The 18,542-nt window shown below is 34.6% G+C and overlaps 1 long non-coding RNA gene across 1 annotated transcript; it reads left to right on the plus strand.

Moving 5' to 3' along the window:
* The first annotated feature begins 10,074 nt into the window (after nt 1-10,074).
* On the plus strand, nt 10,075-11,324 carry LOC116731066 (uncharacterized). The gene is made up of 2 exons (XR_004341523.1): nt 10,075-10,205; nt 10,391-11,324. It is a non-coding gene; the product is annotated as an uncharacterized LOC116731066 (long non-coding RNA).
* Nucleotides 11,325-18,542: the final 7,218 nt, after the last annotated feature.

The raw sequence follows: 18,542 nt of genomic DNA on the forward strand, positions 1-18,542 counted from the left end.
CCGCAGGATCATCAATATATGTGCTGCTGGTAGGATAAATGGATTTTTGATGCGTCACTTGTGGCTGGTTCTGTGTAACGTCAGTGTCGCTTTTTATATTGTTGCTACTAGGCCTGTCACGATAACAAATTTTGCTGAACGATTAATCGTCTCAAAAATTATTGCGATAAACGATAATATTGTTTGATGACCATTTTACACTGATTTAATGGAAATGACGTAATAATGCATGCGATTTTCTGCCAAAGATAGATACACTTTATTTTCAAAAGAATATTTAACACTGGAGCTGATGAACAAAACAAAACAACCAAAACCATAAATAACATGGATTCTCAGTCTCCATTAATAAAAAATCTACTTGAACAAAAATTAAACAACATAAAGCCAAAGTGGAAATAAATACTGCATTCAACCAAAAGAGTGCAGATTATAAAGTCTGTATATCATGTTGCCCTATAGTAATAATTAGATTTAAATAGAGAAGATGGGCACATCGACTACCTGATGCAATAGTTCACACTACACAATCCCCCCCCTCTCCATACGACAATTTTAGAACGTTGATCGTTCTCTAAGATTGTCGCTTGCGATTTCGTAACGGATCATCCTGTAGTGTGTGGTGTGTGCTACTAATTTGGTTTGCAGTTGTTTTAAGTCTCAGACTGCTCCTAGTGTTTGTTCTGGGTTGCTGTGCTTCATTGGGTTTTAAATTAGAATAATAAAGTCTATTTTTAATATTATAAAAGTATGTATAAATAAAATATATTTTGTATACTACTTCTGTTTCATAATTTTAAGCCAGACTTGCCTGGGTACTTTTAATAGGGAGAGCCTAGGCCACTTGATATTATTTGAAACTCCACGTCGTCTGTCACGATCCGGGTTTTCTCATGTGTTACACCTACGTATGAAACATCACCTCAATGCAGCAGTGGCTTGTTGATTGGACTTTTATATGAGGTTTAGTTTGACAGATAATAACACCTCTATTATTGTTTCATGCTGTTTGCTTTGCAAGGCATTACTAGCTTATATATGCACGTTCCAATTAGTAATTACCTGAGATCATTGGACGAAGCTGAAGTTGGTTTCCGATTCCAGCTTCTGATTCAGGAAATGGCTAAAGGGCGAGTCCACTTAATTTTTCACTACCTTCCACATCTTTAATAGAGTCTAGTTTAAAAACTACAACAGCTAGACTCTTCTGACCTGGACTGGGTTAATCTGCTGTCACAGCAGAATATTTATAACCATGTTTCTGATTTGTGAAACTTCAATAAAGGTTGATTTCACCACTTTTTAATCTCTGTTATAGTATAACTGCTCAAATTCCCAAACTACCATAACACCTAAGCTCTTGAAACATGGACAAGATTATTTTCAACTAACAGCAGAATATTTAAAACCATCTTTGTGATTTGTGAAACTTTTATCCGATTTGTGGAACTTCAATAAAATGCCATTTTTACCCATCTTTGCATCCAGCTCATATTAAAACTGCTCTAATGCCAAAACTACAACAACTACGTATTTAAAACTTGGACTAGATTATTCTTCTCTAATAGCAGAATATTTTAATTCATGTTTGGGATTTGTGAAACTTCACTAAAGTTTAGATTACTATTCACACTTGTTCCATGCAGTTTTTTAAAATTCCAATTCAATTCTAATTCAAAACCACTTAATTAATCCTAATGGGAAATTAAATGTTGGTGTTACTCATGAATTCTTCCAAGAGTTATTGTAGATGGAGATGGTTGTTGGAAGGAAAGATCTTCTGCAGCCGTCTGTTACATAAAGTTTCACAAATCAGAAAAAAGTTTCACAAATCCCAAACATGGATTTAAATATTCTGCTATTAGAGCAGAATAATCCAGTCCAGGGTTTGAAGAGTGTAGTTCTTGCAGTTTTTAAACCAGAGTCTATTAAAGATGCGAAAGGAAGTGAAAAATTAGGTGGAATCGGAAACCAACTTCAGCTTCGTGTAGTTAAAGGAGGAAAAGCCATAAAAGGTCATTTTATTTCTACATCAATAAGCCATTTTCACAGCGTAATTGTGATTCCTGCGTTCATTTACCGGTTAACAAAACATTTATACGGGAAAAGAACATTTACTAAAATGATCCTCATACAGAAAGGTGCAGACATTTAGACCTTAACCTGCATCCAAACGCTGCTGGTTCCTACCTATTCGGTGTAAGATTATCTGGGGCCTCCGGGAGAAATCCAGCAGTCTGCGATGATCATCCATCTCTTCCTCCGACTTGACGATGATTTCTTTAAACTCTGTGAATGTTTCTTCAGCAGCAGTTAACGGCTCGTTGATAAACTCGTTTAGAGAAACAGTCGAACATTCAACCAAACAGACCATGCGCCATTTTCTTTGTCTTCTTCTTCTTCTTCTTTTTTGTTTTATGGCGGTTGGCAAACAACTTTCAGGTGCATTACCGCCACCTTCTGGACTGGAGTATGAACCAGATGCCTAAACCCTATAATCTCCCTATTAGACCTGTTTTTCTAAGAAACCTAAATACGGAATTAAAAACCACATCTCCAGAAGATTTTTGTAGCAGATCTCTAACATTTAATTTAACTTTATTCCTATTTAACTCTTCTACTAATTCCTCTCTTTCTAGATTATATTTATTACATTCCATAAAAATATGTACAACTGTTTCCAACTTTCCACAAAAATTACATAACCCCGTACTATGTTTATTTATTATTTTCAAAGTACTATTTAGCCCTACATGTCCAAATCTTAACCTAGATATAATATCTTCCTCTTGTTTATTCCTATTTTCCTTTCTACACTCCCCCACTTTTTTTTGAATACTATAATAAAACCTTGCCTTCTTTCCACCCTCCCATTGTTCCTGCCACTTCTTCTTGTAATATATTTTACTTATACTCTTTATCTCACTTTTACTATACTTAACTTTCAATTCAATTTCACTTCTCTTACTCGCACTCTTTGCAAATGTATCTGCTAATTCATTTCCAATTATTCCAATATGCGCCGGAATCCAAATAAATTTGACAGTAGATCTATGTATCCCCATTTTATGTATTGATTTATTTATATCTATCAATATGTCTTGTCTTGCTTCCGACTCTTGTTCCATAATACTTATTAATGCACTACTTGAATCAGAACAAATTAACACTTTCTTTTCACTTAATTCTTCACTCCATTTTAACGCCATTGAAATAGCCAGTAACTCTCCTGTGCATACATTCAAACTATCCGTTAATCTTTTATTTTCCATGATGTTTAAATCTGGAATTATAAATGCTATCCCTACTCTATCATTTACCATTTTTGATGCATCTGTATATATTTGTAAGTATTCTCCATATTCCCTTCTTATGTATCTTTCCACCTCTCCTTCTACTGTCTGTCTTCCTTCTTCCAACAATGTTAAATCAACTTTCATTTCTTTTTGTATCCATGGCGGATTACATGAAAAATCCACCACCGGGCTAATTAAACATTGATCTAATCCTATTTCCTTTATTTCTTTAGTTATTATCCATCCAAAACTATTTACATTTACATTCTTAACATTTTCTTGACATGGTTGTAATATATTATTTATAGGATAACTTTTTTTATGCCCTTTTACGTTTGCCCAGAACCCTACTCCTAATTGTTTCCTTCTTAACTCCAATGGCATTTCCCCCATTTCTACCTGTAGTGCTGACACTGGTGTTGTCTTCATTGCCCCACAGCAAATTCTTAACGCTTGATATTGTATTTTATCTATTTCTTTTAATAAGGTACTGGAGGCAGAATTATATACCACACATCCATAATCTATTATCGATCTAATAAGTCCAATATATAATATCTTCAAAGTTTTCCTACCTGCTCCCCATTCTTTACCTCTTAAACATCTCATGATATTTAATATTTTTTTACTTCTCTCTATTATTTTACTAATATGTATTTTCCATGTAAGCTTTTTATCAAACCATAAACCTAAATATTTGAATTTATCTACCCTTTCTACTTCTTTATCATACATTTTTAATTTTATCTTAGTGCCTACATTCCTATTAGTGAAGTTAACAAATTTAGATTTTGAACTTGAAATTCGAAATCCCCATTCTAGCGCCCAATCTTCTACCTTACCTAACGCTTCTTGCATTTTATCATTTATAAATTTTATATTTCTTCCCCGTTTCCAAATAAGACCATCATCCGCAAATAAAGTAATTCCAAACTTACCTTCGATTTTACTAAAAATATCATTAATCATTATTATAAATAACATTGGACTTATAATACTACCTTGAGGAGTGCCATTTTCAGTTAAACATTTTGAACTTACTTCATTTCCTATTTTCACTCTTATATTTCTATCAGTTAAAAAGTCTTTAATCCAATTATAAATTTTTCCGCTTAGCCCTATTTGTCTAATTTTAATCAGTAAACCTTCCTTCCATAACATGTCATATGCCTTCTCAATATCCAAGAACACTGCCATTAAAACCTCTTTATTCACCTGTGCTTTTCTGATTTCATGTTCAAGCTGTACCATAGGATCTGTCGTACTTCTTCCTTTCCTGAAGCCATATTGATATTTTATTTTTTCTCTCGATTCTAAGAAGTAAATTAATCTATTATTCACCATTTTCTCCATTACTTTTCCGACACAAGATGTTAACGCTATTGGCCTGTAACTTTCAGTTAACTGAGGATCCTTACCTGGTTTACATATAGGAATAATAATTGATTCTTTCCACTTATCTGGCAAAGTTCCTTCTTCCCATATTTTATTATATAGTTTTAGTAAAACTAATTTACTCCTTTCATTTAAGTTTTTAAGCATAACATAATTTATTTGATCCTCCCCTGGGGTTGAATTTTTTGTATTCTTTAATACTTTTTTTAACTCTGTCATTGAAAACTTCATGTTTATAGTATCATTATCAACCATTTCCTCATTTATTCTTTCATTATATTTTCTCATCGTTAATTCTCTTCCTTCTTTCTCTTCTTTACTAAGATTTTCATTACTATGCACTTTAGCTAGAACTTTAACTAATAATTCTACCTTATCTTTATCTTCTATAATCATATTTCCATTATTGTTCAGTATTGAGAAATTATATTCCTTTGACTTTCCTGACATTTTCTTAATTGTATTCCATACTCTATCTAATGCTGTAGTTTTTCCTAATGATTCACAATACTTACTCCAATAAAACTTTTTCGCATTTCTAATCTTCCTCCTGACTTCTGCTTGTTTCCTCTTATAACTAATTAGGTTTTGGAAACTAACATCTTTTTTAAGTGTTTTAAAAGCCTTATTCCTTGCTTTAATTACCATTGTACATTCTATATTCCACCAGGGGACTATTCTTTTCTTTTTAATCCCTTTACCTTTTGGGATTGCTTCTTTTGCTACTTCAATAATACTCTTACTAACTTCTAAATTTAATTCGTTTATTGATTTATTTATATCTATATTTATCAATCTATTCTCACTCATATCTTCATATTTCCTCCAATCAGCGTCTTTAAACCTCCATCTTCCTTGAGTATTTACCTGTTCTTTTTCCATATCTAACTCAACTTCAATAAATATTGGATAATGATCACTGCCTATTGTACTATTTTTATTTATTTTCCATTTACAACTATCTGCCATACCTTGTGATACTAGAGTGAGATCAATAGCAGATTCCTTACCACTAATCACATCCAACCGAGTTCCTTCCCCATTATTTAATACTACCAATTCTTTTTCCTCAATTATTCCTTCTAAAATACCCCCGTTATAATCATCTTTCTCACCCCATAAAGTGCTGTGTGCATTAAAATCCCCACACCATATTAGCTTCTCTCCCCTATGTTTAATTATACTTTCTAACTTTGCTTTATCTATTTTTTTACAAGGATTATAATAGTTTATAATCTCTATACTTCCATTTTTTGTCCACACTTTAACTCCATTAAGCTCTAATTCCGTGTCCAATTGTATCTTAATAAATTTTATCTTTTCTTTTATACATATAGCACATCTTCCTCCATTTCCCTTTCCTCTGTCTCTTCTTATAGTTGAATACCCACTAATACTAAACTGTAATGTTTGTTTTAACCAAGTTTCTTGAATGCAAATTACATCTGGTTTCTCCTTTAATCTATTAATAAAACCTTTAAACTCTTGACCATTAGCAATTAGACTTCTAGCGTTCCATTGTAATATTAAAATTATATGACTATTTGATTTGCTTCATTTTCACCTGATCCCTCTCCTTGTCTGAGTTCATCCTGAATTCTTTCCCATGATAAGTCTGTAACATTAAAGAATCTTACTGCTGCTTTCACTATGATTTTAATTTTTTCAGTTTTAGTCTTCGCTTGTTCTGAACAATTTATAATGTAGGCTAAGAACGGGATCAGTTTTTCTAGCGTGACAGTATTTTGATCTTTACCTATCGTCTTCCTTTCTAATTTAGCTCTTTGACTTACCCCTGCACTTTTCACCTCCTTTACTGCTTCTGCATATGACATTCTCTTCTCTGTTTTTAGTTTTTGAATTTCTGCTGCTTCTTTTCTCACCATACACCCTGCATATGCTGCAGTATGATCTCCTCCACAGTTGCAACATCTTATCGGCTTCTCTCCACATTCCCCATAAGAATGTTCTCCTCCACACCTACCACATCTTTGCTTCCCATTACATATTTTTGCTGTATGTCCATATCTCTGACATTTGTAGCATCTCATCGGTGGAGGAATATAATTCCTAACACTGAAACTCAAATAACCAATCATTATTTTGTCTGGTTTTTCTTTTCCTTTAAACTCTAATAGCACAGAAGTGCTATCCACTCTTTCTCCATTTCTAAAAGCTTGCAGTCGTCTGATATTTGTCACTTCTCCTCCTTTTATGATTTTCTTTAACTCATCCAAGTTTTCTCCTAATGGAATCCCTGATATTACCCCTTTTATTCCTCTCTCTTCTCCCATTATTTTCCTCTCCGTTATTTCTCTTTTACAAATCGACTGTAATTTTAACGCTTTATTCTTTTGTTCAGCATTTTTACAGATAATCAACAGGCTTCCATCTCTTAACACTTTAGCTAATTCCACATCTCCAATTACTTTCTTTAAACCAATAGATAGAGTGATTGGACTCACTCCTGTCAAATCCTGTCCAGCTCTGAACTTCAAAATTACCTTGAACTCCTCCATCATTACTTTCTTTCGCGTCTCGACGTTTTCCTCCTCATCTTCGAGAGATCTTTTTCCTGTATTTATCCCTTTCTTTCCCTTATCTTTTCCTCCTCCACCTTTCTTATTTTCTACCACCGACCAACTTGTTTCCATTCCTTCATCCTCTGAGCACCCTCCACTACTACTAGCCATCTTAGTTCACTCACAGTCCAGATTATGCCTCTAAACCGCTCTTCCACTTCTTAGCTTCTCGTGACCGAACCACGCTCCGTCAGAGTTGCCTTCCTCAACTGCAACCTTATTCTATAACTTTTCCTTTGTCTTCTTCTTCTTCTTCTTTAGATTTTAACGGCAGCTTGCATCCAATTATGTTGCACTACTGCCCTCTATTGCCTCCTACCATCTACACCTCAAATTCTCTTAAAAATCCCAGTGTTTTTTAAAAAACGAAAAATCTTTTTCCCCTCAATACTATTCAGCTGATCGATCACCTTGTCAAATTTCAATTCCCTACTAACACCTAGTTCTGTTTTTAATAATGTTCTTTGACTTGCGTATTTCCTACATTTAATCAAAACATGTTCCACTGTTTCTACTGCATCACACCATCTACATAAACCAGTAAGGTGTTTCCCCATCTTAAAAAGAGTTCCGTTTAGGAAACTATGCCCAGTTCTTATTCTATTTATAATTATCTCTTCCCTCCTGTTTAATCCTCTGATCCTTTCTACATCGACTGTATTTTGTATTCTAAATAAATGTCTTCCATTTATTTCATTTACCCACCTAACTTCCCATATCTTCTTGCTTTCTTTCCAAATTATACTTTTGCCTTCAGATTTAGATAACTTTATTTGCATATCAATATCATCTTTTTTAATTGTCTCCTTCGCCAGCCTGTCCGCTCTTTCATTCCCCATAATACCTACATGAGCAGGAGTCCAGAATAATACAACATTTTTATTTTGTTCACATATCCTATGATGAACCGCCATAATCTCATATAAAATATTTTGATGATTTTTTGTACGTCCCTTTCCGATACTCGTCAATGCAGATAGAGAGTCACTACAAACTATTATTTTATTCCTATCAGTTTCCTCCACCCATTCTAAAGCTACTAAAATAGCACCTAGTTCTACCGCGAATACACTCAAATAATCAGATGTTCTTTTTGAAATACTAATCTTTAATTCAGGAATCACTATGGCTATACTGGTTGCTTCACTTTTAGGGTCTTTCGACCCATCCGTATAAATTTGCAAATATTCATTATATTTATTCTGCATTTGATTATAAAATTCTTGGCAAGTATCTAATGTGTTCCTTTTCCTAATATTTGTTAGTGTTCTGTCTACATTAATATATTTCCAAGTCCATGTCGGTCTCAAAGGCCACAATACAGTTGGACTAAATTCCTTATAATATACATTAAACATTTTCGCTCTATCATCCCCAACCCACCCAAAGCTATCCATTTGTTTCTTTCCTCTTTCCCAACACTCTCCTAATAATTTCTTAACCGGGTGATCTGCATTATGTCCTTTTAAACTTATCCAATAATTGACCATTAGCTGCTGTCTTCTAATGCATAATGGCATTTCTCCTGACTCTACTTGTAATGCACATATTGGTGTTGATTTAACTGCCCCTAAACATATTCTCAGTGCTCTGGCTTGAATAACATCTAACTTTTTTAACCTAGTTTTAGCTGCTGATCCATACACCACACTCCCATAATCTATTCTTGATCTAATTAGAGACACATATATTTTTAAGGGAATCGAAATTCGCACCCCATGTCAACCCAGCTAAACACCTCATAATGTTTAGAACCTTTTTATTCTTCTCCATAATATGTTCTATATGATTTCCCCAAGTTAGTTTCTTATCAAAAACTACTCCCAAAAAACAAAACCAATCAACCCTTTCTAACTCTGTCCCATATAAACACAACTTTTTTTCAACCCCTATTTTTTATTTGTGAAAAACATTACTTTTGTCTTTTCAAAATTTAAAGCCCCACTTTACTCCCCACTTACCCACTTTATCTATACCTTCCTGTATTTTAACAATAAGATGGTCCACATTTCTTCCCCTTGTCCATAATGCTCCATCATCAGCAAAAAGTGACTTAACCAAAACCGATGGATAATTCTTTAAAAATGTCGTTGATCATAACTGAAAATAATGTTGGACTTACCACACTTCCTAGAGGTGTTCCATTTTCTATTTTACATAATTTCGAAAACTGACATCCTATTTTTACTTGAATATTTCTATCCCGTAAAAAAATCCCATAACCACTTGTCTTTAAAACCTGAGGGAAGACTCCAGAGGAGAGTGACTTATTAATTTTTTGTAAAAGATCAGGAGCAAAAACATAAAAGACCTTTCGGAATAAACTTGTGGGTATAAAGTCAAGGGAACAGATGGATGACTTTAATCAGTTTCATGAGAAAGGTTTGTTATTTATTTAACACCTGTGTGGGGCATGGGCATTATTCTTTTCAATCTATGTCTATTTAACACATATTTTACACATTTGTGGTAAGTAAAAAGAGTAATCCATTGTATTTTCATTAATATGTTTTATACTAATCACATGATCCATATCAAGTAACTGTTAGTTTAAAAAAATCCAGCTAATTACAGAATTAGGCTCTAAATCTTGCCTCGTTTTTTCAGTCATTGAACGATTTTGTCTGCCACCTGAAGGCAAAAACCTGAGAATCCTAATAACTCAGTGTCTGCTAAGAATGTAACAATATTTTTTGTCTGCTAACACATCTAGTAAGTACCTAGATATATCTGAAGATAGTTGACTGTTCAGAGTACTCATAAAGTTCTGATATTATATCTGAAACCTTTTATAAATTTGTCCTCAGGCTATGACCAAGAAACGGCCTCGCTGTTACTTCTCTTACATCTCCTTCCACCGCAACCAGGAGGACAGAAGACTCCAAAAATCAGTGCAAGTGATGCAGTTGAGAGACTTGTTGTCTTTCATCAGGTAATTGAAATTTAAAATATGCAAAATTATCTGTCTATTTCCTTTTATAGACATGCATAAATACAGATGTTTGAATGACAGCTTTGAAGATGTCTGGGCATACTTACATTTATTTTGGATGTAACGTGTATCGTAAAGCTGTATGTTTTGTTTCTTATGTTTGGTGTATATCTTTTTAATTTTAGTCATGCTGGAGTTTAGAGGAGCATCTCCGGGGTCAACAGGGTCTGCAGCCATACCTCCTTGCTGTTGGGCGTCAGAGAAGCAAGATTGACAGCTTCTACATCGTCATGGATAAGTGCCTCATCCCATGCCAGACAAACGGTTCTCTTGGAGCATTTGATGAGCTATTCAAAGCACATTTTGTGAACATTGTCTTTTCTCCTATTCTCCCTATGGGTATGACGATATATTTGAAGCATTTGATTGTTGAACACCATAAACTCTTTAAGTTCTTATATTCACATCGAAATTTGATACCTAAGCATCATTTTATGATCCACTATCCATCTTCCATTAGGAAAATAGGTCCATTGTTACATATGTGGTCTATGAGGTTTGAGGCTAAACACAAAATGTTTAAAGAATATTTTAAAAACTTTAAAAATATAACCAAATCACTTACGAAAAAGCATCAGATGGCCACAGCTTATCATTGGGAAACAATAAGTATTAAAGAAAATGAGCATGGGCCTCTCAAACCATTTTCACTTAAAGATGAAGATGTGGTCAACAAAGAAATGCTTCAAATGATTTCATCAGGAGATGTTTTCTCAACCAGCTGGGTTAGAGTTGAGGGTGTTGAATACAGACCAGGACTTGCTGTTTGCAGCACAATTCAAGATGAGATGCCAGTGTTTTGTCAGATAAGTGATGTACTTTTAGTTGACAATACCTTTCTTTTGTTATCTAAACAGCTATTCACAGAAACATTTGATGATCATCATCATGCTTTCAGGATTGTTCAAAGTGAAGAAAGGCATTTAGTAAAGAAAACTTAAATTTCATAAGCCTTTTGATATTCAAAACTCTTATGGCGTTTCTAATGAATGCTTGTTCATCGTACCACAATTTAAAATGTTGGAAACACAGCTGCAAAAATAAAGTGTTCAAAATTAATGTACTTGTGTCAAATGTTTTTTCTTAATAATTATTATAATTAATCATAATCATAAAGTAACTTTTTTTGGAGTAAATAACACTTGAAAGTGTTAAATCAACACTAAAAGTGGTACATTTTGTTCTTGGATCAGTGTTATCCATTATATGGATGAACCCTGTTTTGTGAGTTAAATAAGTAACTCTGATAAAGTGTTAAAATTTTAACTATATTGAAAGTGTTAATTTAACTCTGAAGAGTGTGGACTATATAAACACTGAAAAAGTGTTAAAATCCACTCTGTGGGAGTTAAATTAACACTGGGCTTTTTGCTGTGATCCTAGGTAAGTCCTGTTTGGTGGAAAATATAGTTAATTGTTTCCTAACAACAGACACAGAGGAGTTCACTGTCTCCCTTATTTTCACCGTTTTATTAATGAAAAAGGTGGTCAATTTGTCACAGGCCTCAGAGGAGAAACATTTACAGTTAACAGAAGAAGGTGGATTTGTCAATCTGTCAACAATCAAGAACAGAGCACGAGAGTTGTTGGCAGAGGTAGAGATGACATTTGGAAAAAAAAAAACTCTTGCATTTCTCAGTTTATCTTTGAAGATATCTAAATGGGTTTGTACTTTAGTTTTACGCCACCGACGTTCTGCTTTCCGGGACTCTTTTTCTCCCCTTTTCTAACTGACTCAAAATTTCTCCAAGGTGGTTTACGTTTCCCAGAGATTACTTTTGTAGTAACAGGAGCAATGGTGTCAATAACCTTCTGAATTGTAAAAATAAACTTGTCTGTTAAATCACTCAGAGAAGTACAGGAGTGTATAGCAGTTGAAGGAACAGCCTGAATAAATCGATCGGCAGTAGTTTCTGTAATGCATCTTTTTGAAATAACTTGTGTATGGTTGTCTTTTTGAGCAGGGCAGACTGATAGAAGCTGCTACACAATCGGCGCCATCGGACCTATGACTAACAGCAGGCAAGGCAGGTTTGGTGCCTTGCTCAAGGACTCAACAACTGAGATGGATGTGGGGAGTTTGAACCAGCAACCCATCAGTTACAGGAACCACAGTGGCTACAACCAGTTTAGTTGTAGTACCACCATCTACTGGGTTCAAGTATGAGGCACAACATACACTAAAGGAAAACTCAAAACTTTTAATCTTCAATGAAATGTTACACTTTAACTTCTTTCTAAAATACATATATAAATACACATAAAAATTGTTTCAACATAAATGCATGCAGCAAAAAAGAGCAAAATATTACAGCTAAAACTAGAGAAAAAAAGCAAAATATTAAAAAAAATTACATGTACTTTGTGCAATCAATGCATGAAAATTAGTTTGTGGTGAATCTTGCATTTTCTTTAAAGTACAAATGATTTTTCTTTCATTTGAAAAGATTTTAATTAGGTAGAGTAAAACTGGTCACAATAATTTGAAAGAAATCTCATTTTACTTTAAAGACAAAACTATCACAAATACTTTTTTTGCAGATGTTTTGAAAACACTCAATTCTGTACATTCTATTGTTGATTTAAAAACTACAAAAATAAACCCCACTAACTCTCTATGGTACAGAATAATACAAATCAATCCCTCAAGTCCAATCATGTGAGAATGTTCTGGAAGGGAGTCCATGTCCGGTCAAACTCTGTTAATGCATGAAATAGTCAGTGGGCCCCCAAGCCTCTTCATCTATCAGCATCAGTACTGGCACTCCTCAGGGCTGTGTGCTGAGCCCTCTGCTCTTCACGTTGTACACACACAACATACATTTTGACATAAACAGTAAGTTAATACAATAACATACAGTTTATCATTATTGTTTTTTGATACAGAATATACCAGAAAAAAACAAGAAAGCATCTCTGAAGGAAAATGTGTCATGGTTGCACATCTCCAAGTATCCAAATGATCACATTTAACAAATACAACAATTTTCAGCTTTATAGACATGAAACCCCTCCAGTCTTTCATTCTAGTTTTAAACCAAATCAGTTCTATAGTGAACCTCAACATAGGACATGTATGGAAAATACTTCTACTGCTTTTCACCTGTGTGACGCTTCAAGTGGTGAATTAAACTCACCTTGTGACGAAAACTTTCTCCACAGGTCACACATGAAAATGGTTTTTCACCAGTGTGAATCATCATGTGCTGAGTTAAATACTGTTTTTGAATAAAACTTTTTCCACATTTCACACATGAAAACGGCTTTTCACCAGTGTGAATCATCATGTGCTGAGTTAAACTAAGTTTTTGACTAAAACTTTTTCCACAGTTCACACATGAAAACGGCTTTTCACCAGTGTGAATCATCATGTGCCGAGTTAAATCCTGTTTTTGACTAAAACCTTTTCCACAGTTCACACATGAAAACGGCTTTTCACCAGTGTGAATCATCATGTGCCGAGTTAAATCCTGTTTTTGACTAAAACCTTTTCCACAGTTCACACATGAAAACGGCTTTTCACCAGTGTGAATCATCATGTGCTGAGTTAAACTAAGTTTTTGACTAAAACTTTTTCCACAGTTCACACATGAAAACGGCTTTTCACCAGTGTGAATCATCATGTGCCGAGTTAAACTACGTTTTTGACTAAAACTTTTTCCACAGTTCACACATGAAAACGGCTTTTCACCAGTGTGAATCATCATGTGCTGAGTCAAATGCTGTTTTCGACTAAAACCTTTTCCACAATTCACACATGAAAATGGCTTTTCACCAGTGTGAGTCATCATGTGCCGAGTCAAATGCTGTTTGTGAGTAAAACCTTTTCCACAATTCACACATGAAAATGGCTTTTCACCAGTGTGAATCATCATGTGCCGAGTTAAATGCCGTTTTTGACTAAAGCTTTTTACACAATTCACACATGAAAACGGCTTTTCACCTGTGTGAATCATCATGTGCTGAGTTAAAACCTGTTTATAACAAAAACCTTTTCCACAATTCACACATGAAAACGGCTTTTCACCAGTGTGAATCATCATGTGCCGAGTTAAATGCCGTTTTTGACTAAAGCTTTTTACACAATTCACACATAAAAACGGCTTTTCACCTGTGTGAATCATCATGTGCCGAGTTAAATGCCGTTTTTGACTAAAACTTTTTCCACAGTTCACACATAAAAACGGCTTTTCACCTGTGTGAATCATCATGTGCCGAGTTAAATGCTGTTTTCGACTAAAACTTTTTCCACAGTTCACACATGAAAAAGGCTTTTCACCCGTATGAGTTCTCATATGAGCATCAAAATCAGATTTGAAAGTCAAACGCTTTTCACAGATGTCACATGAGAAAGGTTTTCTTCTTTCCTGATTTTGGTTCTCAGCTTCAGCAGCTTCCTGGAAGATGACTTGGTTCCTGTTTGGTTCTGATTCAGTGTGGTCTGTTTGCTCACCAATAGGAACCATCATGCAGGTATCAGTCTCCTGACTTAATTCAATCTGTTCTTCAGCCTGACTGCAGTAAACTTCTTTCTCTTCCACTTTTATCTGATGATCTTCAGGCTCTTCCTGTTCTTGTTTCACCTGCACAGGTTCTAACTCCTCCTGGTCCAGAGTGGATCTCCTCTCCAGGTTATAAACGTTACACTTCAGGGAATCTGGAGAAGAAAACAGAGAAAGAGAGTAATTGTTACCTTTACTGAAGTAAATCGTTTAAGGCAGAAATGAAAAAAAAAAACATTTGAAAATTCAAGAGCATAGACAGAGATATAGATGAATCGACATATCCAGCTGATATTTGGAGAATTCTCAAATGAACGGATTTTAAACAAATACTATAAATTATATTCAAATTTCATTTTAGTCCACTTTTTTAAAAGCCCTGAGGAACTCCATCCAATCATTCGACTCATGAGCCGATGCACCGCGGTGCTTCATTTGCTCTACTGTGACATCAACTGGACAATATATGTAAAATAGGCAACGTGAAAACAACATGAAGCTTTACAATGAATAAACAAGTAAAAAATGTTTGTGATTCTGATACATAAATTCTGATTAATTTGGTTGTATGAAACAATGGCTGGATCCAAAAGAAACTAGAAACAAAAAGAAAAGAGGGTTGTGATTGGCTTGTTACTCGCTATGTCACCAGGAACAATGATTTATTATTTAAAAATAAAAACTTTAACTGCTCAGGTTTAGGTGAGTTCTCTGTCTTACCCGCTTCATTACTCAACACATCACTAATGAAAAGTTTGATCTTTGTTATTTGCTTGTCAAACTGGAAAAAATAAACTATAAAAGCAATTTCCAAGTTGTTTGGACATTGAACATCTTTTATTTATGTAACTGTTTGGTGTATTAGTTGAAAACAGCGTAAACATAAAGAAACTGTAAATTCCCACTCATATTGGGCCCATGAATGCACCTTTACCCATAGTCATTGTGCCCCTTTTCCCCATAGACTATAAATAATCGCCTCATGGACCGCTCTTGCCTATTGTTACTGAAGAGATTTAAGGCGGCCATCTTGGAGCGGTCGACCGTTCCACTCAGCTTTATGTTTAACAGACTCAATGACGTATCAGCGCATTTATCAATCATAACTCACTAAATACTAAACAGATATTCACCAATTTTTCTGTAAACCTTATTAAAAGGTTAGCAACATTTACAAGGAAATGATTTTTAAAGTATTTTTGAATGACTGATATAAGGTTGAGCATATTTAACTATTCTTAGTGGGGAAAACAGAATAGAGTCAGAATAGAATGTGTTGATATTTCTGTATTATGATTATTTTACAAAGCACACAACCAGTCATAATCTTTTAAATATATTATATAGTAATATCAATACATATTTATATAAATATACAAACACAAAATGATACAATCAGAGAGAAATAAAGATGCTTAAATAATTATTAATGCTGAATAATATGCATTAAACTACACATATTTATATGGACATGCGTATATACATAATATCTATATAGGTTTTATTCATGTTTTCCAGCTGAGGAGGAGCTTAAGAGAGATTCAGCAGCTGAGATTCATCAGTGCAGTGAATCCGTCTCTCCTTAAAGACATTCCCCACTTCTTCCTCACATGGTCTTTATGAAACCTTCAAAACAAAAACAGGAGCTATTTTACTTTAGACAGAGTGAAAGAATTTCATATAAATAAGAGTCTTTGCCACCTTGTGTGGAATAATCTAAATCAATGTTAGGGAATATTTAAAACTTTTTAAGATTTACAAAATCTCGGTTAGCCTTCATAGCGGGGCTGAACCCCGGTATTACACTAAGCTGATAGCTAAGATTAGCTGTTGTTTTGTCAGTGGACATAAATACAGTATAGTAATATTCTAATCACAAAATATAAACTGTAATATGTCCATCTTACTTGTGAAACGTTATCCCCCGAGATCTCGCGTCATTAGTCTGTCGATCTGAACACAAATATCTGGCAGTGCTGAGGCATCTTCTGCTGTTTTGATTTAGCCAAGTAGGAGGGACGACCGTTCCAAGATGGCCGCCGTATTTCCTACGCCAGAGCAGCCATGCGGTGTCTACTCATTATATTATGTCTATGCTTTTCCCCACCTTCACTTCCGGTTCACAGCATTGTCGGGCTTATTAGTGCAGATAGGCACCGAGTGTGGCAGCCAAGCTATGAGTGTTGTTGTGTGCAGTTGGATGTCTGTCGGATGAGCGCTGGCGCCGCAGGATCATCAATATATGTGCTGCTGGGAGGATAAATGGATGTTTGATGTGTCACTTGTGGCTGGTTCTGTGTAACGTCAGTGTCGCTTTTTATATTGTTGCTACTAGGCCTGTCACGATAACAAATTTTGCTGAACGATTAATCGTCTCAAAAATTATTGCGATAAACGATAATATTGTTTGAAGACCATTTTACACTGATTTAATGGAAATGACGTAATAATGCATGCGATTTTCTGCCAAAGATAGATACACTTTATTTTCAAAAGAACACTAAACACTGGAACTGATGAACAAAACAAAACAACCAAAACCATAAATAACATGGATTCTCAGTCTCCATTAATAAAAAATCTACTTGAACAAAAATTAAACAACATAAAGCCAAAGTGGAAATAAATACTGCATTCAACCAAAAGAGTGCAGATTATAAAGTCTGTATATCATGTTGCCCTATAGTATTAATTAGATTTAAATAGAGAAGATGGGCACATCGACTACCCGATGCAATAGTTCACACTACACAATTCCCCCCCCTCTCCATACGACAATTTTAGAACGTTGATCGTTCTCTAAGATTGTCGCTTGCGATTTCGTAACCGATCATCCTGTAGTGTGTGGTGTGTGCTACTAATTTGGTTTGCAGTTGTTTTAAGTCTCAGACTGCTCCTAGTGTTTGTTCCGGGTTGCTGTGCTTCATTGGGTTTTAAATTAGAATAATAAAGTCTATTTTTAATATTATAAAAGTATGTATAAATAAAATATATTTTGTATACTACTTCTGTTTCATAATTTTAAGCCAGACTTGCCTGGGTACTTTTAATAGGGAGAGCCTAGGCCACTTGATATTATTTGAAACTCCACGTCGTCTGTCACGATCCGGGTTTTCTCATGTGTTACACCTACGTATGAAACATCACCTCAATGCAGCAGTGGCTTGTTGATTGGACTTTTATATGAGGTTTAGTTTGACAGATAATAACACCTCTATTATTGTTTCATGCTGTTTGCTTTGCAAGGCTTTACTAGCTTATATATGCACGTTCCAATTAGTAATTACCTGAGATCATTGGATGAAGCTGAAGTTGGTTTCCGATTCCAGCTTCTGATTCAGGAAATGGCTAAAGGGCGAGTCCACTTAATTTTTCACTACCTTCCACATCTTTAATCGAGTCTAGTTTAAAAACTACAACAGCTAGACTCTTCTGACCTGGACTGGGTTAATCTGCTCTCACAGCAGAATATTTATAACCATGTTTCTGATTTGTGAAACTTCAATAAAGGTTGATTTCACCACTTTTTAATCTCTGTTATAGTATAACTGCTACAATTCCCAAACTACCATAACACCTAAACTCTTGAAACCTGGACAAGATTATTTTCAACTAACAGCAGAATATTTAGAACCATCTTTGTGATTTGTGAAACTTTTATCCAATTTGTGGAACTTCAATAAAATGCCATTTTTACCCATCTTTGCATCCAGCTCATATTAAAACTGCTCTAATGCCAAAACTACAACAACTACGTATTTCAAACTTGGACTAG

This window comes from Xiphophorus hellerii, chromosome 13 (genome assembly GCF_003331165.1).
Source record: "Xiphophorus hellerii strain 12219 chromosome 13, Xiphophorus_hellerii-4.1, whole genome shotgun sequence".
NCBI classification, from domain to species: domain Eukaryota; kingdom Metazoa; phylum Chordata; class Actinopteri; order Cyprinodontiformes; family Poeciliidae; genus Xiphophorus; species Xiphophorus hellerii.